Genomic DNA, 23,028 nt, shown 5'->3' with positions numbered 1-23,028 from the left:
ACAAGAAGGCATGTAAGTGAGAAGGTATGGTCAATTGTAGTGTATTTATTAATATACCATATTTAACTTTTATTTAATCATATCTCTTGTATTTTAAATGCAGTATGATCTATTCTAGTAATATTACCTATTCTAGTATGTTTAGATTAAATAATATCCCTATTATAAAGCAAGTGAAGATCGGAAGATTACTCAGAAATTTATTTTTAAGTCATTTTTCAATGTTGAATATCAAGACAATCTGGCATTGCCAAATTTTATTTCCAATTTCCATCCAAACATATATTTTCTCTTGTGCTTACAAAAAGCACAAATAATATAGAAAAATTATTACTCTCCATATTTTTCACAATATTTTATTTTTAGTAGTGGTAGTGCGTACAATAGAAGAAGACCATGGGGCTGTCTTTCCACTAATCTGAATTTCTATGTAATTTATCAAATTCTAAAAATGTAACTCCCCGTAATTGACAAAAAATGATTTTTCCGATTTGATTAAATGTTATTTTAGTGATGGTATTTTTTCATAAGGTGGAGACATTTTCATGGAATTTGTTTCAATATTTTTAAAAAGATCTTTTTAAATTCTAGCTTTAGTCTGAACAGGTATAAAATTGAATATCTTTAATGATTATTAAGCTAAAGGCTATTATTCTATCATGTATTCAAGTGCCTCCACTGTGAATTACCATATTTTAATCATATCTTTTCTAGTATTTTGAATATAATTAAATCATATCTATTCAAGTAAAATTTATCATGAACATGGATTTTAAAGTTTAACTTTACAACCTTGAATATCAAGAAAGGGCCAACATTTTTTTTTAAAATGTGTATTTATATATTTTCATTGCGTTCACCCGAACAGCACCAATTATCCAGAAAATTGTTACTCTGCACAAATTAACGAAAGGAATATTACAACCTTCATATTTGACAGGAACATGTGTTCTCATATATCTATATCTATACTCTTATATATCTATACTATTTATATCTATACTATTCTATATCTATACTATTCTATATCTATACTATTATATAAGTGCAACTTGGTGTGTTCGCTATAGACTAAAAAACGGCTTCACCAATTTTATGAAATTACACACAAAGGTACTTGTTGTGCCTGGCAGTGTTTTAAGCTAGGTTTTGCATCGAAATATTTTCAACAAATATCGACAACTGATAATTGCTATGTATTATTGTACGTATGCAAATGAAAATGACCAGCCAATTTTCTAGATCGTTGCTTAGCGACGAACCGGACCGACGCTTACATCGTATTTCTGTTATGGAATTGTTTATACTACTACTTTATACTTCACAGCATACACACACACACACACACACACACACACACACACACACACACACACGACCATTACAGTGTGGTTTCTCTTTTTTCTTTTTTTTTTGTTTGACGACATAACATCTTAATGTTGTTCTGTTAATCGGAAAGACGTTTATTGATGCAACTGAACAATTTACTTTCTTAAATAAAAAATTCACAGACGGCAATAGCTCAATTACAATATAAATACAGCTTAACTTTTTTTATATTTTAAAATAGTTCTTCCATTTTTTTCCATTAACTTGACTTTAATTAACACTTTAAATAACATTTATTTATGCAAATAAAAATTCATTAACTAACCGGAAACTATTTTTCTTTGATTAACTAATCAAAACAAAACACTCTTCATAACAACAATAAAATCACATTGCTTATACAATACTTATGCATGTACGAGCACTTATTTAAAATTCTCTCGTTTTTTTTTCTTATGTAATCTTTTCATAAATTTCGATTGAGAAATTTTTTTGTTTTTTTAATTTATATTTTTACATATTTATTTTATCTTACACTCCATAAGTATAAAAATGTCATTAAATCAACCCTCGACCAAGGTCAGGTAATACTGCTAATATATATATATATATATATATATATATATATATATATATATATATATATATATATATTGTAGTATAATTAAAACAAAAAGAAAAAAACCTTATCAAGGCTTTCTTCAATTGACTTGTACATAATTAATTTAACTAAGCCAAGAAGCTGAAAAAATATATAGAAACAAAAAGGGGGTAATTTTAAATAGAGAAGATCATGCCATAAGTTTTTTTTTTAATGAAACTATAACACTCTCTCCCACTTGCATAAATTCAGCCACGGGATCGGTTTGCAAATTCTGCTAAACCAGCGGGGAAGTAGCTCATCACTGGACGTGCCAGCGTAAGTTTCAGATTTTTGAGGAGAATGAATCTTGGGGTTCTGATTCACCCCATTTTCTGTATGATTTACATTTTTTGTAGAATTTACATCGCTCAAATCGAGTAGAACATTATCAGCAGAATCCCAAGGTCTATCCGAGCATGGAAAGTGTGGCAAATGTCTCAGTGCTACTGAATATTTCCGACCATCATGATGTCAAATTCTCGCATGTGTAGGATTTGCTTTGTAGAGTTTCAGTACCTTAGAGATCGGATCATACTTGTTTCTGCCACCAAATTGTTTAATAAAATTTTCTCAGGCCCTACAGAGCCAAACAGATAATGCAATACCAGTGAAAGAGCACCTTTCAAAATTGGACATGTGCTCATGACAAGTGGCATTAGTTGTGGTGCATAGTAGAGAGTGAATAGCATATAAAACATCCTGTAGAACGTTCTCTCAAGCTTGTTTTGGTGTTCCATATAATGCTGTTATCATTTTTTTTTTCTAAAGTGTGACTTGATCCAATGTTAGAAATTGTTTGACATAAGCAAAGTCCCATCAGTCGAAAATGAATAAATAAGTCTGAAAATGGAAAAAAATAGTCAAGCACCATATCGCAGGTTGAGAAGATCAATCACAACAAGGAAACACAAAAGGATATCGACTGTATTTGTTGACAACAATATGTAATGGCAACGGGTGAGAATATTATTAGGAGACTTAAAAAATAGATGTTCTATTTTTGCACGATTAGTACATTTGGATATCACACACAAGACTTCATTGATTGAATGCGACATATATTGTGACCTTACAAAAAGCATTGTACTCCAGAATGTATCAAAGAATTATGCAGTGATTTTAGTTCCTCCAAGGAAAAAGCAGCAGCAGCATCCTATGTTCAGGATAATTATCAGCAACAACATTTTCATTCCTAAGACGGTGTTTTATATCATATTAAAAGGGAGGATGGTCCCTTTTTCGATTTTATAATTTTATCGTTTTTACTTTGTCTAGGATTAGCAGGTTCAGGGTTTGGTTGAAGAGTTTCATCGCCAATTTTATAACCGAGCACGTTAATAAAATGAAGTGAACACTGATTTTTCCCGGTTAGACACTAATGCAGCTTTTAAGAAACACTCCAAGATAGCACCATGCTCCTCTTGGTCTTTACTGTGAATAGTTATGTTATCTAAATACGAAAAGGTTCCAGATAATTTGCTATTGGAAAGAAAAGTAATGTTGAAATGTAGAAACGTTTGTGACACCAATAGGTATTCGGTTAAATTGATGTAAGCGATGTTCAGCTTGAAAGGCGGTATAGGGGCGATCTTTGGAACAAATTTCAATCTTGTTGTGTGCTTTAGATATGTCAATTATACTGAATATACGATACTTGGTTATTTAATTTACAAGACCATCAAGTTGTCATAATGGGTTTGCATCAAGTAATGTGAAACGGTTAATAGTTTGGGAGAAATCAACTACGAATCGATTCTTTTTATTAGGTAAAGAAGTCACAACAATTTGGGCACGCCACTGAGAATGACTTGTTCCAATTATATCATCCGCAGTTGTAGAATTTCTTTTTCAATAACTTGAAGATTCTCTACACTGTAATACCGAAACTTAGAAGCAATCAGTTTACAATCAGGGGTTAAGTTTTGGAATAATTTAATGGGAGCGCAATTGATTTTAGTTACAGTGCAGATTGTTAGACTATTCTGCGACCCACGAAAAGAAATTGTAATACTCCAGTACATTTTAAGAAGAGTATTCCGAGTATAATATTCATGCATGAATTAAGGAATATCATTAAATCAATGTCTTTATACATAAAACCATGGAATACAGATAGGTTAAGAGTCAAAGTCGAACGTGAAGATGTCGGTTTAGTAGAAAGACAAACTTTGGCAAAATGTCCGAATTTGCTACATTTTGACATATTTTATCACAAACAGTGTGACCGTCCAAGGGGGAGATTGGGCTCCCCATGGGGGGGGGTCAAGACTCCCGAAATGCTGGAAAAGCCGGTCAGATATTTATTTTTATTCTTTAATTATCATTGATGTGCCCGAGTGATGGCAAAAGACCTTGCTGAGAGAAAGAGTAGATTGTGATTTTCATTATGAAAATCGTTGACAATATCATTTTTTTTTTCTAAATTGTATTCAGAAAATGGGAGGACTCAGGATTCGAGACTAAGGACGTTTATAGTTTGAGTACAATGCCCGCGACTCCCGAGGTCATTGGAGTGACGTTTTGGGGGCATGAGAACATCACCTGCAATCCACAGGTGCACTTGAGGAGGAAAGAGCCTCCCCAGTGTGTGACGTACCTAGATACGATTGGTCCAGGAAATGCCCCCAGCCTCATCCCTTCCCTGAGTATATGAACGGGCCCCAGAATCAGAACTGTCGGAGAGTTGGTTGAGAGTTGAGCTAAAGTTTGAAGCAGAATCAAGCACAGTTGAAGAGTCGCTACACCCCTCACTTCCTGCATCATTCCACTGCGATACTGAAAGCAATTAACCTATTTTGACTCAGCAGAGTCTGTCAAAATCAACATTGAACAACCGACAATTGTATATAACTATATATTTGTATATCTTATCTTTAATTTAATTAGTAGAATAGAGAAATGAGTTCTTTCTTTTGCGTGCATGAAATTGCTTCCCTTCCAGCCCGACAGATCAACGAAGTGGCAACATATCAACCCGATCGTGAAATTAAGACCAATCAAATCGATTGACAGGTCCTGCCACACTAAGATACCTTGCTGACCCAGGAAAGATGCGTCACACAAGACAATAGCAGAGATCATCCCTAGAGTAATGTTTCTCTCCACAATTGCAGCATTGGTCATGAGTAGAAAGTGTAACCAATAACTCTACAGAGTCAAACTTCATACATGGTTCAGCGTTTTTAGTAATAGTGGCAGCAGATCCAATCTAGGATGTAGGTGAGCTCGTTCCGAAGCTCTAGCACATTGTCTAGTCTCCTCGAAAGTTGCCATATAATTTTCGAGTAGCCAGACATGTATCAAAGAGGATCGAAAGCTACATATAAATGCATCACAAACAGATTCATCCGTGTAAGTAGCTGCAGTAACATCCTTCTAGCAACAGTCAGCGACATAGTGAGTCTATGTCTGAAAGTACTGGTCGATGGATTCATATTCTAGTTGTGAATAAACGTTTTTTAACAATTCTATAGCATGTGCAAACCCAGAATAATCCTTGATATATCAACAACATTAGCACTAATATTAAAGTAAAGGACCTCGAGTTTGTCTGGATTTAAATGCTTAATGGTAGACAAATAATAAGTAACATTTCAGTATCATAGTTTCCAAAGTTTGCTGTATCTTCTACATGCCTTCTGGCCAGAAGGCATGTAGAAGATACATTGAACTGGTCTATCGGAATAGCCTTCTCCATAAAAAAATATGTAAAAGCCAGACGAATAAATTGTAGTGTAATCAAAACAAAAAGAAAGACCTTATCATGGCTTTATTCAACTGAACGTACATAATTAATTTAACTAAGGCAAGAATATATACAAAAATAAAAAGGATGCATTTAAATAAAGATCACATAACCATATGAGTAAGAATTGTGACAGTTTTTTTTAATGATACCATAACAATATGGTGTTTTTTCTTTTCAAATATGGAAAATTTAAATTAGACGTTTTTGACAAGCCAATGGTTTCTATATTTTATTTTTGATAGGAGTCAAGCATTCTACTGGACACCAGAAATGAACCTGTTATCTCAGAGACTTAAACCAAGAGATATTTTTATAAATCTCTCTTTATGTGCAAGATTTTTTAATCTGTTTTGCACTTAGTTATCTTTGTAAAAATAATATAAGCTATATTTTTAAAAGATTTTTTAAAATCTCTTTTGCACTTAGTTATCTTTGTAAAAATAATATAGCTATATTTTTAAAAGATTTTTTTAAATTTCTTTTGCACTTAGTTATCTTTGTAAAAATAATATAGCTATATTTTTAAGATTTTTTTAATCTCTTTTGCACTTAGTTATCTTTGTAAAAATAATATAGCTATATTTTTAAAAGATTTTTTTTAATCTCTTTTGCACTTAGTTATCTTTTAAAAATATAGCTATATTATTTTTACAAAGATTTTTTTAATCTCTTTTGCACTTAGTTATCTTTGTAAAAATAATATAAGATATATTTTTAAAAGATTTTTTTTAATCTCTTTTGCACTTAGTTATCTTTGTAAAAATAATATAGCTATATTTTTAAAAGATTTTTTTAAATCTCTTTTGCACTTAGTTATCTTTGTAAAAATAATATAAGCTATATTTTTAAAAGATTTTTCTGGGGATATTTACTTCAAGAATTGTTAATTGTCGTATTGTTATAGCTTAATAGTTGTGTGGCACATCTTAATAATGCCAGCCATTTGGTCTCTAAAACCTTCCTCTTTCATCCTGCTGCATCTTTTCTCCATTCTACTGCCGTTTCATCAGCGTAAACTCTTAGAGACCAAATGCTCATTATCTAGCGTTAACACATTGTATTCTATATGAGATACATAAATTCATGTGTTCTCCTTTATCTCCTAAACATACTTAAGAATCTAATTTCTCTCCACTGTGTGTACCTAGATGCTTCAACAAATCAGGTCTTCTTGAAAAGGAGGATCCACATACTACACAAATCTGTAGTTTCTGTGCAGTGTCTTTACTTAAATTTCCCTTTAACTTTGATTTCGGGATAAAAGAACGTGGTTTTCCTCCAGCGTGTTTATTTTTATTTACCTTCAAGTCGAATTTCTTTGAAATGGAAAGGCGAGGTTCTTCACAAGAACCTGCTTTCTCTTCAGTGTGTGTACTAAGATGGCTTATCAACTGTGCTTTATTTAAAAAACAAGAGCCGCATACCTCACAATGATGTTGTTTCTGTAAGCAAGTGCGTCTACGCAGGTGTCTTTTGAAAGCGGATTGACGAGAAAATAAGGTTCCGCATATTTCACACATACATGTTTTCTCACCAGTGTGTGTACGGTAGTGTTCGATTAAATGTGATTTATGAGAAAATGATGATTCACATATTTCACAAGAATATGGTTTCTCCCCAGTGTGTGTTCGATAGTGACTATTTAAAGCTGATTGATGAGAAAATGAAAATTCGCATATTTCACAGGAAAATGGTTTCTCCCCAGTATGTATACGTATGTGTACCATTAAAGAAGATTGTCTAGTAAATGAAGATCCACATATTTCACAGGAATATGGCTTCTCTCCAGTGTGTATACGCATGTGACTCTTAAGCCGTGATTTATATAAGAAGGAAGATCCGCATATGTCACAGGAATTACCTTTCTCTTCTGCAGGCTGGGACATTATTTCTGTAAGAAAAAATATAATACACACAAAATTTTACTCATACTAAAACATTCGGTTGATTCTTATTAGTTACAACAATTTAGGAATCGTTATGCTATATGCAATAATATGTTATTTTAATGTTACATATTTTGAAATAATATTTGCTTAAATAGATCATACTTTAAATGTTATATTCCTTTTTAAAATTAATCAAATCTTAATAAACCGTTTTACTTTACAAGTTAACTTACACACGTTAATCTTCCAAATGAAGTGGGTTATAATTAGTAGATAAATGTATAGTAAAAAATATATTATTAATTACTGATTTTCCCAAAGCAAAAACTAGTTTACTTTATATATTATTTTCATCTGGAGAAAAGATACATTGTATAATCGATTACACGTGACTGAAAATCAAAATTTCCTGCAACTCATTGGATAAAACAATAACAGAAATTTACAGTTTCTGTTTTAATAAGTAATTTATGTTTTGAAAAATTATCTCAGTTACTATCTATATTATTTAATTAGTTTAGTAATAAATTCATAGAGATGCAACTGATACTTTTAAGATATATTTTTTCAAAGAAATCACCACTTATTAAGGCTCAGAGGCCATTCAAGGATAAGGGTTAATGCGTGTACAGTAGTCAACGTGACAATATCATAGTAATCATTAGTAGTGTTAATTAGATGAATGGATTATTTAAGGGGGAACGGCTTATCAAGAAGTTGTTTATGTTGGACTTGAAGACGACCATATTGTAGTCAGCTGGAAAGCAGAAAAACAGAAGGGAATGTGCAGTTCTAAGAAAGAAGCTTTGTTCATAGAATCTACACTTAGGTTTAGGCACAGATAAAGAGTAGGGGAAATTATTGATAGTGTTTTAAGCTAGACAAGTTTTTCTCGTGAATGTTTAGTGAAGGGTGACCATAAATGGGAGCTCTGACAGGCACCTGCCATGAAAATAATGATAAAGCAGAAACAGGCTTGCAACGTCTCCTTTGTGAGAAAGAGCTTGCAGGGAAGAGAAAAGGGCATCCCACATGGCTACGAAATCTATTTTGAACTCTGTCAAGGCAGGATAAGTCATTTCTAGCAGCTCCTGCTTAGATGTAGCAACAATACTCCATCCTTAGACATACCTGGCTTTTATATAGGTAGAGAATTGTAGTTATCTACTGAATTGATAGAAGGATCACACCATTTTTCCAGCGACCTTGGCAACAGATTTAATGTACACATTCCATTTCAGGAGCAAAGGTCAAGCTTGTCAAAATATGGAGCCTTCCCAAGACAAGAGCCATTCATTTCAATTGATGCCAGATAGGGATCAAAGTACTGATGTAAAGATAGAAGCTTGGTTTTAGATGCATTAACAGTAAGCAGACACCTCTTTCCCATTGTACCACATGTTAAAGATCAGAAGAGACAGAATCCGAGAGAACTTGATTATTTACGGTCTTTTGTGCTGCCATAGATGGTAATGTCGTCAGCATAAATGTCTACGAATGATCTAATGGTGTGATTTGGAAGATCATTAATTTAGAGAGTTGGGCCCAGGATGGACCCCTCAGGGACTCCAGCATTAATTCTGATTTTTGTCCATCACCCATTACTCTTATGAACCTATCAGAGAGAAATGATTTAATAATTGAAAAAACATTTCCAGCTATACCATAGCTGGAGATCTTGTGAAGTAGACCTTTACGCCATACCTTATCAAATAACTTAGATATGTCTAGAGAAATTGCCCTAGAAAGGAAGACTCTATGGAGATTTGCTAATCATATGTGATACAACATCTGCTGTAGATCTAGGAGAATGGAAAGCATATTGCATGTCACTAAGAAAGGTATTTTTGCTGAGGTGGTTGACTACTCCTCTATTTAAAACAGATTCCAGTAACTTACTCATGATGCACAGGAGACTTATTGGTCTGTACTGGGAGAGAGATGGCTGATCACCTGAATTCTTAAATACAGAGCATACTGATGAGATTTTTTAGGGTGTTGGGAAGCAATTCTCCTTAAGACAACTCTTAAACAGCTTTGTAAGTATGGGAGCTAGTTCTGGTAGAAGCTTTTTCAGTACTGTAATTGAAATGCCATCAGAGCCAGTTGCTTTACTGGAATCAAGGTTTTTAGATTAGCTTGGCAACATCATGCACAATCATTTGTATGTCACATAGCGTGTTTTCTGATACAAGAGGAAATATGGGGGAGGGGGAGACTTGGTCACATAAGGTAGAATTAGCTGCAAAGAGTTTGGCTTTGATGCTGACGAGATTATCTCATGGCCATTAATGATAGTTGGGATAGAGCACACGCTTCTGTTCAGGATTCTGTTTGCTATTTACCTAAACTGGTGGGAATCAAGCCTCTGCTCAGCCACTTTGGACTTAACGGACTGAGCATACAACTCTCATTTTTTATCACTCTTTTACAGTGGTTGCTGGCAGTCCTGAAAGTGGCTTTAGTCTGGGTACATTTGTTATGTTGGAAGCAATAGAAAAAGTGATTTCTGTGCACAATAGCAGCAACATTCTGGAGAGAACCACAACTGGCTGTTAGGTTTTTGCCAGAATTTTTAGAGGGTATGAAATGGTCTATACCTACAATTAATCATTCCGTCAGGTCTGATACTATAGAGGACACATTATTTTTAAACATGGAACACAAAGGTAGATGTGATAGAAATGTATGGAAGCTATCCCATTCGGTCATAGAGTATCAATATATTGTACAGTGGAAAGGTATGTCTTAGGACTTATTACATTTCCTTTTTATTTTTACTGATACAACAGAATGGTCGAAAAACCCCAGTGAAGACAGAATGGAAGATGAACATAGCTCAGGGCAAGTTGTGAGGAAAAGGGCTAGGAGACTTGCATACTGACCATCAGTATCGGGCACACAGATGGGTTCACGAACAATGAAGGAATCTAGACAGAACCTCCCCTCATCATCTGTCTTGTTTGAGTCAGTTAAACACAGACATGAATGTTAGTAGAAGAGTGAGCAGACAGGAAGTGGTCAATTTTACAGGTATGCTCTTTAAGATATTTAGTGTAGTGTTACATTAATAAAAATGTTTTTAATCTTATTTAATATTTATTATTCAATTCATGTAAAAATTCTGCAATTATCACTCGGCAAAACAAGTAATTTGAATAATAGAATGCGACAAAATTTGTTGCTTCAGATGTTTATCTAATCCTACTCATTTGTGATAGCCAATGTCCTTTTCAAACACAAAGGTCAGTGAAGACTAAACTGACATTTGTGGCCATTATCACTGATGCAAAGGTAGAAATAAATATTTTCTATCAAATCCACCACAAACGTATTGGGAGAAAGGCAAAAAATAAATTTTCAAAATTAATAAGAACATAATTTTTTTTTTAATTTCAATGTAGGCTTGCCAGCAGAATTATCCACTTAATGAAATCATTAATAAAGTTGCATCAGCAACAAAGTTCAGCTAATCTTTAAAACATAACAGGAATGTAGAATTATTTTAAGAGTGCTTGTGGAAAAGGCATGCTCCCAGTTCCAGACCCATATCGAGACAGTGATTGAGGCTGAAATCAACTACATAATCAAGACTTCATTAAACTGAACACAAAAATTTTCATTAGAATGTGAAGGAATATATCGAGCAACACAATCTATCTGCAATAAAATGTTTAGTAGAAACATTATAAAATTAGACGTGCAGAAAAGATGGTTGAAATAGATATGTTGGTTGGTTGTTTTTGTTTTACGGCATATCAACCCTTTTCAGGTTATTTAATGCCGAATGCAGTGATTTTGAAGAAAATTTTTTTTAATAGAATATTTTTGTTGTTTTCAAGTCGGTTTCTATTTACCCCATAGTTGGGACCCTAACTGGTACTACCACTCCAGGTCAGAATGGACCTGGGAGCAATGGTAATTAAAGGGTGGCTCCACACTCCCCAAAGCCCGCAAGTTGGCGCCTCACCATCGGATATAGTTTAAGGTCATATCCAGGACCCCCATTGAGGGACTTTTACCCTCTGCAGGGGGGCAGTCGGCGTATTCTAATGCCCCACCGACATGGCCGTTGAAATATATATAAATGTATGCAACTGACATAAGTACGATATCAAAGCTACTTAATCAAATGTGGTTTTTCTGGTTTATTATAAAGTATACACTTACGATTTTTAAGTATTAGTATCAGATACTGGATTGCTGCATGTTTCTCAGTCTACTTAGGGAGTTACAGAATATGTATGACACTTTAAGAAGAGGGGTACTGAACCGTTCATTGAATTTCGTAGTTCAAGAAAAGAAAGCTACAACAGAAGATAAAAAACAAAAGGTAAATTGTCTGCTTGAAATGCTACAATTCTCAAAAATGAAAAGATGACTAAACAGAAGAAAACAATGCTTTAAAATGAAATGAAAACAAAATATAGAAATGTAAACTACTATTTCATTTTTGGAGCCAGTTATATAAAAATGTAAAACAAAGATCAGAAAAGTTCATGTAAAAAGTGATTTTAGCATCTAAAACATTGGAAGACAACAATCAAATTTCACTACTTTTATCAAGGATAAATAGAATAATTGGATGAACGATTTCAAGAAAGACAAATGTTTTAAGGATATATAAAGCTCTATGAGTGTTAGACTCTAATTTGGTGCAAAGTATTCAAGTAAAATATTACGGTGGTTGACATTGTTTTTCATTTAAAATATAAAGTGTCACATGAGGTTAATAGCAACGTAATAAATGTTATTCCAAGCATCCTATCATACAAAAAAATGTTAATAATTTATGTTCTAAACACAACAGACACCAAAATGATTCACTTTAATTTATTTTATTGTTAAACACAATGTGTCACATGAGATCAACATTGGAGTATGGTGACGACTGGTGTTTGCCAATGTTATTTAAATTAGTCTCTTCAACAGATCGTATGAAATCTGATCTTATGTTGACATTAAAGGACAAGTTTCTGTTCCTATGATTCCTATTCACAAACTGTTACTTGCCAGAGCCTTAATAGTTTTGATCGCAAGTCTATCAATGAGATGTATTATAATAATTGCTCGCCAATGTCAATTCAAAATTTCCACTTGTTCTAACAATTCAACATATAAAATAGACAACTGGGTGAACATTTACCGATGGGTTCATCACCTACCTCTTTCTTTGTTAATTTTCTTGGGTTTAAGCTTGTAGTTCCAGACTGGATTGCTTAAATTCATGAAATCAGCATTTATTAATGCTTGCTTGTCGTTTGTGGTATGAATTGTTTTCTGTTTCTTTTAAATTGTGAATGTCTCTATTGTTAAAAGTGGTATTTGTGATCATCTTTACAATTTTTAGAAAATATGGTTTGCTGAATACGTAGCGTGTATAGCATTTAATGTACAAGAAAAGCTGACACATTTATTGTCGGCTTTTCCACCATTTTCCATTGTGTGTATATATCACTTGAGAATAACCACTAATTGCAGGTGTCAACGATAGTTTGTTATAATTGTAAGAAAAACAAGAAAAAATATTGTAATAGCAAAGAAAGATGATAAACACGTTATATGTGTACATAACAAAATTACATGATTATTGAACCAGAAATATGTAGATAATGACAGACGTTTGCTAGAATCACTGAAAAGTTTTTTGGATTCTTTGAATTACTATCCTCATCTTTAGTGTTATTTTTGCAAAGTTTCAATCAACATAACCCTCAACCTCATTTAGGTGTATCTTGTCAAACTCCAGAATCTTTCTGTTCAACTCGCGAAAATGTATAGAATTTCAAATGGAAATCTTTATTTAATCCATGAGGGTAGCATTTTTTTCTTACAAAGGAATCACCACTTATCAAGGCTCAGAGGCCACTTGAGGATAAGGGTTAATATACAGTGTACAGTGGTTAATGGGACAATATCGTAGTAATCATTGCTAGTAGTGGAAATTTGGTAAATTGGATTACTTAAGGGGATGGCTCATCAAGAATTTGTTTATGTTGGACTTGAAGACAACCATATTATAGTCAGCTGGAAAGCAGGTGTTACGAGAACAGTCCCCTGTTCTTGTAAGTAAGTAAAAATGAGATAGGATAGTCCGAGAATTCGAACCTGGGAAGCTAGGTTTGGAGTTAAGATTCAGATGAGTTTAAAATAAATAAACAGATAAGTTTATTGAAAAGGAATTCGTTGTTTAGAAATGTTATTGAAAACGGAATTTGATGATTTAATTCTGTTTATTAAAATTAAATTAAATTGAGGTTATCTAGATCTGAACAATAGAAAATGTTAAACATATTGTAAAATAGGTTAGGCCGAAAATAGGTTAGAAGAATTCGGTCTACAGTATGGGATAGACGTGTGAGGAACAGTGCATGTTTTAGACACGTGAGGCATGTCAGGCCACAGGATCGATATGCCCTTTTTTTGGCAATGTGATGACGTCATGGCTAAGAGATTAGTTGTCAATATAGTTAGAGCTTTAGTGAGACAAACGGTCAGACGCCGGACAGGGTCGAGAGAGAGTCAGACAGACAGAGCTGACATGAGTCAGACGGAACCCACCTTTTGAGGGCGAAAGGTTAGAAGTTGAAATAATGTAAGACTTTATATTTTGTAACTGCCGTTTTGTGTTGTGTCATTCTACCAAAACAAAGGTAAAGTGAAATTGTATTTGTATAATGAACTTTGTGTATAAACCCATCCTTAAGTAATGTGTCTCCATCATCTTAAGAATGTATCTCCCTCAGCTATTATAAGTAATGACTGTCCCCCTTTGTGATAAAAGACTGATAATTGATCCATCTCTAAAATATATGTCAAGAAATATATGTTATAGAAGCACAGCCCAGAACTGTATAAATCTATCTCACTTTTCTATCTCTCTATCTTTCTCTCTCCTTCATCAGAATTGAATTACATGTCTCTTTAAAATTATACCCTGTCTCTCTCTCTACAATATGAACAGTCAACAACAAATATAATATAATATTCGTCATCTTAATAACCCCTACATAACACAGGCAAAAGGAAGAGAGTTGCACAGGTGTGCAGTTCTAAGAAAGAAACTTTGTTCATGGAATCTATGATTTGGTTTAGGCATAGATAAGAGTGGGGGAAATTATTGATAGTGTTTTCAGCTAGACAAGTGTTTCTTGTGAAAGTTTGGCAAGGGGGAGGGGGCCATAGATTGAAGCTCTTATTCTGTCATCCATGAAGGTATTTATTTGCTCCCCCACCGAGCAAATTAGGCACAAAGCCGATTTTTAAAATTGAGGAGTGAAGAGGAAATGGGGACCAGCTCTCCGGGGAGTAGGGGAGCTGGATAGTGACAATTGGTATGAAGGGTTGCCCCTACATTGACCAAGGTCTTGCTGGTTTTTGCTTGACACTTGTTGCCCAGGCCCCGAAAGGCAAGGGCCAAGTAAGTATGTCATCTATGAAACATAATCAAAAGACACTGGCTGAGTGACTTCGAATATGGACTTTAATTTCATTTCAATTCAGAATATCTTACTGTAAATAGGTAAAATTGCCTAAATCCATATTGTAATGACACTGTGAATAATACTTCAACAAAATCCACAAAGGAAATGACTATGTGTTGTTGGTAGCATCTATGTAGTGCAAAAATGTGATCCATGCAGCATTTTTCAACACAATCTGCTTAACCTCACAGCATATTAGTGCTTCATGCACACAAAAATTCTGTGCTATGGCAAGGAATTAGAATTCTTCAGAGTTAGAAAAAGTTGTATTCTTTCACACACACTGTTTAATTATGCCATTAAGTGGATCGCATGCAATGTACTTGATGAGTTTGCTGGAGTCTCTGTTGATCACAACTTCCTCCTGTCTGACCTTTACTATACTGACCAGATAGTCATTCTAATTCTTTGCCGACATCTAAAACAAAATACAGCATTTCACATCTAAGTTTAGTATGAAGGTAAATAATATAAAAACAAAAATCCTCTCCACAAGATTTATATCATCCTGAATAGCACAATTCTTCACAAAGGGAAAACCCTATTGATCAAATACTTAAGGGCAATGTTTTTCACCATGGGTCAGGCGTAAGAGGACACAGACGTCCAAATCAACAATGTCCAATATGCTTTCAGTCACCTACACCTTTGTAGTCTTTTCCCCAAGATCTCATTAGCCATGAAAGTCTAGATTTACCAGACAGTTGTTTGGATAATCACTCACTATGGTTGCAAGAGATGGCTGATGAGAGATGCAGATCTACTACAGCTGGTAGTATTTACCATAAATTGCCTCCGTTGAATTGCGGAGGTCAACTGGCATGATTTTCTCACCAATACACAAATGTGGATGTGATGGCGGATCATTCCTCTTAACCAAGCACATTTAAAGAAGAAACTTTTGAATTGGCTAAGCTGCACACCACAACTCATAAGAGTTCATCCACAAAGCGAGGTCGGTTGAAGATGTCATCAAAGCCAATGATGAACTACCTCTGATTCACAGGTCTTTCGTGTTCACTGCTTGTCTTAAGACTGATTTCCCATAACTTGTCTGCATTCATTCAGCACACTGTATGTTCTTTGACGGGAAGTGGCTTAACTCATCCTGGGTAAATGCTGCCCAAAGTCCAAAAAGTCAAGTGGAGTGGAAATGAGAAAAAGTTCTCACCAGAAAGACTATGAATGCAATGCTTGTGTAAGATTTCATTTGCCTTTAAAAGTGCAGCTTTATCCAAATCGAATTGTAGTAGGCGAATCGTTCTGAAAAGCACAAGCTTTAGAAATATTGACTGGTACAGGACATGTTGATTGCTGGATTGAAGAGCCACCAACTAGATTGTAAGAAAGGCAATAATCAGACAAACATGGATCATAATGCCAAAACAACTCCCTGCCAACTTTTAGAGGAAATCCAGATTTTGCAAAGGGAGCACTGTACAAGGGTACAAAATAGCCAAGAATGTCTCCCTCAGTATTCCACAGTAGGGGCGCTTTACACAACCACTAATAATTTACCTGTTCTCACTCAATAGAAAGTATAATATGACGATGTCATTAGGTTTAATTTTTTTCTTTGAATTTCATAGAAAAAGGCTGTAATGTAAACAAATTAAGATGTAAATGTGTAAAAAATTCGGTGTTTTTTAGTTTTCTGTTTCAAGATACTGAGATAAACTTTATGTGGTTGTATTTTGTTTATTGTAAAGCATGACAGGATTTAACCAAATAAAAACACATACATAGGGGTTGGACTATACAAGCATAAGTTTACTTCCAAGAGAAGAAAATTATGAAAATAAATAAAAAATAATGGAATTTGATGTTGGTAAAAATTTACTTTTTGATGCTAAAAATTGATAACTAGTAGGTATGTGGCAGAAATAGCAGAAACTAATAGGTGGACATGATTTTGAAAGCCACCTTATAATGTTTTTTTGTAGGGTTTTGGTTTTATTTTGATTGTATTTGAAAGATTAAAGCCTAATGTTAATTTCTAAAAGGAAAAAAATATTTTTACATGTAAAAAAAGTTATAATGAAAAATGTTTTCATGGTGACGTCAGAAAATGACAAATTCAGCTAAATTCTGAAGTTAAATAAATTCATTGTAAAAATCTCTGAAAAGATAAAAATTAATTTTCATGGACTATTTAAAAAATGATTAACAAAGTAAAGTCTGAAGATATTGAATTATATTTTAAAAAAATTTGTACAAAATATAGCTCAATTTTTCCCATAAAGTGAGATCCGGCTTTTTACAAACAAAATATCATAAAGTCAATTTATTTTAAAATTTATAGAGGAATTGAAACATTATCATACCCTTATTATTTTTTTTTAATTTTGAAGATTGTAAAAATATCCATTAATTAAGGTAATCCAATTTGTTGTGAGAAAAAGAAAGAGCCTTTTTTATTTCAATTTTTATCCCAGACAATGTACAGTGCCACATTGATGCAGAGGGCTACTAATTGGAGCATAATTTTAATTTCAGGGATATTATGTAGAGAGTTTAGCAGCAAGATGTCTGTTTTCATTACCCTTGAACTTCTGCATGTCAGTACAGACAGAGAAGCATAAATTCCAAAGTCTGGCAGTTCTGGAGAAGAAACTATTAGCTTAGAAGGCTTCCTGGAATCTAGAGATGTCTATTGTATAGGGGTGGGATTTCGCTGCTTGTCAGGTTTGTCAGAGTACAAGGATGTGTAGTCCGTCAGAACATCTACCATTAAAATACTTGTAAAACAGACAGAAGGATGAACATTTTGTCGATGAGAGAGAGGTTGAAGCCTAGGTTACAGTTCGGTACCTTTTAGGTTGACTCTCTTTTGAACCCTGTCCAGGAGTGAGAGACTAGTACCAGATACGGCAGCCCAAACGTGACAACAATACTTCATACATGGGTGAATAGTAGCCTTGTACAGGATACTTTCAGGTGTAACTAACTTCCTAGCACGGTAGAGAGAGCCGACCTTCCTCACAGCAGCAGCATCAATTTCCTTGATGTATATGTTCCAACTCATATTTCCTGTGAACATTAAGCTGAGGAGTTTGAAGTACTTTCATTAGCCATCAATATCATATGTATCGTGTATCATTAACCATCAATATCATATGTATCGTGTATCATTAGCCATCAATATCATATGTATCATATCATTAGCCATCAATATCATATGTATCGTGTATCATTAGCCATCAATATCATATGTATCGTATATCATTAGCCATCAATATCATATGTATCATGTATCATTAGCAATCAATATCATATGTACCATGTATCATTAGCCATCAATATCATATGCATCATGTATCATTAGCCATAGCTATTAGTGCTTGAGAAGGTTTCTTGTAATTATTAAAGAAAACGAGCTTAGTCTTGGCAGCATTGAACGTTACCATCTATTTTTGTCCCCATTTCAATACAGATCTTCCTCTAGGGTTTCCACCATTGTCTTAGATATGTGTTCATTCATTTTCCTCACATGCCTGAATGTGGTGTTTCAGCAAATATACCCATTGCAGAAACAATTTTATCAAAGAAGTCGTTTATGAATATCAGGAATCATCATCATCATCATCATCATGACGGGCTCCTTGCCCGGACCAATGTGACTCTTCCTCTGCAGAGTTTCCTGTCTTCCATCAGTTGCCTCAAATCTTCAGGTCCACAGTTGGCATCATGTGCTATTTGTTGGATGTACATGGATCTAGATCATCCTCTGCTTGCGCGTCTGTGTCGTGGAGTCCATAGCAATACATCACTCACCAATTCATGCTTGCTCCTCAGACAATGACCGGCAAATCGTAGGCGTCTTTCTCTGATGGTATTAGATATGGCAGGTAGGTTGACATAAAGCTGCTACTTCTTGGGATGATTTTGCCAAGATATATTTAATATTGTTCGTAGCATACGGGTGTATGTGCCGTCTAGTTTTCTTTCCAATCTTTTGGTGAGTGTCCAGGTTGGAGCACCGTAAACAAGGACAGACTCTACCACTGCCATGAAGAACTGCCTTTTCAGTTTGTCAGCCAGTCCCGAAGTCCATACTTATACAGAAATAATAAAGGTCAAAGGATCAACTCTTAAGGTACACCCGCATTTATATCATATTGTTTACATGTACGGCCATCAGGAGGACCTAAATTTTTCTCTTATTTAAGAAGGATTTAATCATGTTAATTATTGCTCAAGTAATACCATAGAATCTTATTTCATGAAAAGACGATCGTGTCAAACCCTGTCAAAAGTCTTATAAGTATCTAACCCGACTGCCCTACTTTCCTTAGCTTTATTCAGTGCATGGAATATATATTCAGAGATGACAGTAAGGATATCTACAGTAGAACGGGCTTGTCTAAATCCATATTGTTGGTCGGACGGAAGTTTAACAACTGTAAATTGGTGGACTAAAGTTTGATTAATTATGAACTCAAATAGAATATTTATTTACTTTTTTACAAGATAATTTGATTTATTATTTTATTTTGTCTCGTATTAATTAATTTGATTAAAAACGTAATTTAATTTTTCACAATTTACATGCACAATTACTTTAGTTTTAAAAGGATTAATTTATTGTTTCAACACGTTTGAAAATTTCAATGATAACATCGATAGTTCGAGAAATTAATTTTTCTTTAAATTGATTTTATCAATATGGACTTTCAGGTTTTTCATAATGTTCCTGAAAAATCAAAAAGATGTTTTCTTAATTGTTAACATCCACAATTATGTATTTTTTATATAAAAAAAAAAACAAACAGAAATACATGCGTCTTTTTTTAGTACTTGAAACTTTAACTTTAACAAATGTATTTTTCATGATACATTTTCACTAAAATTTAAAAAATAATGAGTTCATTATATTTTATGATGGTAAATTAATAAACACTGAAAATGTTATTAAAATTGCCTGATTTCTTGAATTTAGGTCAAAATATTTATGTATTTCACGGATCAGCCATTCAGTTTGCACGTACCTTCTTTATAGCAACCATAGTTAGATTTATTTAGGCTTTTGCCACCCTAAAATAATAATGGAATCACTTTGTGAAATATACAAAATTAGAGCTAAACTTTTAAAACTTGCTATATTTTCTTTGAATTATTTGTTGGCAATTTTTCACTACTTTCAATTATATTTAGTATTAAATGATTAAAAGTTTATGAATTAAAATAAGAAATTGGTAAATTGCCCATTGAGAGATGTATCGTCATCTGTTGTTATTGTAGTTTTCATTTATTGTGTTTTCAAGCTATTTGGAATATATATATATATATATATATATATATATATATATATATATATATATATATATATAAACTTGAAAATTGTGATATTTTCTTCAAATTATTTATTTGCATTTTTTTTTTTCAATATTAAACGATTGAACTTTTAGGAAATAAACAATTTATCAGCTTTCAAATTGATAATACATGAAATATATATATATATTTTTTTTAATGGTGGACCTGCACAAGAGTGTCCAGCCCCTAAAAATGCACGTTCTTCACCTTTTTTAAGTTTTTCTTTTCTGGCGATTATCATAGTTTATAGACTTAAGTATCATATTAGCAGACAAAATCTTTTACCAATGTGTATAGTAGGTACGGGCAAAATGAATGCCGATGCTGAAAATGTATAAACATTTTGACCCTTCCCTTTAATTAAAAAAAAAAGTCTAAAAATCAGGATATTAACCATTTTTAATGAAATTTGCAGTATTTATCAAATAATGATCGTGGAATATAATAAACGAATTATTTTTTATTTAAATCTGAGTGGAAATGTATTATTTTGTTTAAACAAAAAATACCTTTACTAAAGTTATGGTTTTCAGTAGTAAATAAAAAACACAAGAATTTATTTTTGCTTTTTTTATGTAAATAAAGCATCGTAATTTGTAACAATAAAAAAAAAAATGTTTACAGGAACATTACGAAAAATGCCCCTAAAATCCGTATCAATGAAGTCAATATAGCTCGAAGAAAAATGAATTTCTCAAACTACCGATATTACCATTGAATCAAGCATTGTTTATTTAATATTTTCACAAAAAAAAATTATAATATCAAAAATATTTTTACTTTTTTTTTTTTACATTACAGGTTTCACATAATTTTTATACGCAAGATTTTAATAATTTAATTGCTCGCAAGAATGTGAAGCTTTCGGCATAAGATATTTAAAAAAAAAAATAATTTAAAAACAGGAACATAGAAAAATAATTTAAAAAATGGAAAACTTATACAAACGTTCAGAATAGAAATATACGGATGCACGCCTGGGGGAAAAAAAAGAAAACTATCACACCCCTTCCTCCCTTTTAATTATATGACGTCATTTTCACAGTCTTTCGACGTCCTGAAATTTTGGGCTTTCATATATTCCGTGTTTACAAAATTTTAGTTTGTTGCATTTTGCGAATGGCAGAATCACTCAGTTTTGGGCTAATTAATTTGTTTTGTACAAACAGGGTGTTTTTTTTTAATTCAATATCTTAGGACTTTACTTTACTAATTATCTTTGAAATAGACACAGAAAACAACTATTTATCTTTTAAAGGATTTTTACAATGAATTTATTTAACTTGTGAAAACATTTTCATAACTTTTTTTTTCACGTGTACAAATATTTTTTTTCCTTTTGGAAATTAATTTTAGTTTCTAATTTTTCAAATACAATCAAAAAGTAGTCGGAAACCTACAAAAAATGATGATAAATCGGCTTTCAAAACTAAGTTCCCTCTATTTTTGTCCGCCCATTTTTGCCCGTACCTAGTAGAAGATTATAACGAGAAAGTGAACCGAACGCCTCCTTAAAAGTCATGAAAGTTATTTTTTTCAATATTTTTTTTTCTGTTAATGTGATACTTACGTCTGTAATATATGATTTTTTTTTTTTTTAAGGTAAAAATACGCATTTTTAGGGGGTGGGCACTCTCGCATAGGTTCACCAAAATAAATAATAAATAATAAATAATAATAATAATAATAATAATAATAAAAAAAATGTTTTTCCAAATATTACCTTAATTGCATTTCCAGTTTTCTGATAAAACATTTTACATTTGTCTATTGTTTAACCAGAAACTTCCAAGACAACCACGAAAATGTCATCCGTTTAACGTGACCATCAGTAACGGGAAATAAAAATTAAAAATGATAAAACACATCAATTATTAGTATTATTTCTTATGGAAACGATCAAGTGTTGCCAGAAAATAAAATAGATTGGAATTTAATTTAGGAAAATACGAAATGTAAGCGATAAAAAAAAAAAAAACATATTTATAAATGGAAATTATACTTACATCGTGTTACGTACTTTTATCATTGAAATATTTGCATAAGAAAAACGGGGTGTTATTAAATAAACTAAAGACTTGAAATTTTGATTAATTTTCTTGTGTTGTTATTTGTAATATTTTGAAACCTTATTATGGTTACAGATTGTCATGGCGGACATAATCGTTATTACCCACAATGCAATGTTTACTTCCGCCAGTTTAATTAAGGGTATTTACTATTTATTTATTTGGCCCTGGCCTTCGGGACAACTGAGGATTTATTAGTTAGATTACGATCCATAGAGTGAATGAGATATTTTGGTAAATGTTGCGAGTCAAGAATAAGACTCCAAAGTCTACATTTATTACTTTTAATCACTGTAGTCACAAAGACCCTGAACCCCCCCCCCAATTTCTTGTAGGGCCTTGTGCCTAATTTTGTTGTTTAAAGATCTTTTGTTTTTTTACTTAATTGTATTTTCAAAATGTTTAAAAGCAATAAAATATATAAACAAGATCAAAGTGTAGTATCTGTTCTTCAGATGCTGCACTTAAGATAATTTGTACCAGTCAATGGAGGGGAAACCCTCTATACTGGGACAATTAATATTTTTGGTAACCAGAGTGCCCCCTTTTT

The 23,028-nt window shown here is 32.9% G+C and overlaps 1 long non-coding RNA gene across 1 annotated transcript; it reads right to left on the bottom strand.

Moving 5' to 3' along the window:
- Window positions 1-2,355: 2,355 nt before the first annotated feature.
- On the bottom strand, window positions 2,356-22,731 carry LOC145269350 (uncharacterized). Its single transcript, XR_013864999.1, has 2 exons — window positions 22,416-22,731; window positions 2,356-7,611 (listed from the first exon to the last, which is right to left on the bottom strand). It is a non-coding gene; the product is annotated as an uncharacterized LOC145269350 (long non-coding RNA).
- Window positions 22,732-23,028: the final 297 nt, after the last annotated feature.

Source organism: Euprymna scolopes, chromosome 45 (assembly GCF_053919585.1).
Source record: "Euprymna scolopes isolate OS-2025 chromosome 45, ASM5391958v1, whole genome shotgun sequence".
Classification (NCBI taxonomy): Eukaryota; Metazoa; Mollusca; class Cephalopoda; order Sepiida; family Sepiolidae; genus Euprymna; species Euprymna scolopes.
This window is presented reverse-complemented; position numbering and strand designations above follow the sequence as displayed.